The sequence below is a fragment of the Geospiza fortis genome, unplaced genomic scaffold (genome assembly GCF_000277835.1).
Source record: "Geospiza fortis unplaced genomic scaffold, GeoFor_1.0 scaffold432, whole genome shotgun sequence".
Classification (NCBI taxonomy): Eukaryota; Metazoa; Chordata; class Aves; order Passeriformes; family Thraupidae; genus Geospiza; species Geospiza fortis.
This window is the reverse complement of record NW_005054436.1, coordinates 135,754-135,978: the sequence shown is the minus strand read 5'-3', so window position 1 is coordinate 135,978 and position 225 is coordinate 135,754.

The window sequence follows — 225 nt, the reverse complement described above, 5'->3', positions numbered from 1 at the left end:
CACCCCAAACCCCCACCACCAGTCACTCCATGGCCTCAGAGCCCCCCTCCAACCTCTCCCAGCACCTCATCGTCCCCCTGACCCCAAAGCCTCGCTCCAAACGCCCCCGACCCCAAATCCCCGCGTGTCCGCCCGGTCCGGGGGGCGTGTCCTCCCGTCCAGGGCGTGTCCCCGCCGCCCGCACTACATCTCCCGGCATGCCTCGTATGCGGCTTCCGGCGGCGC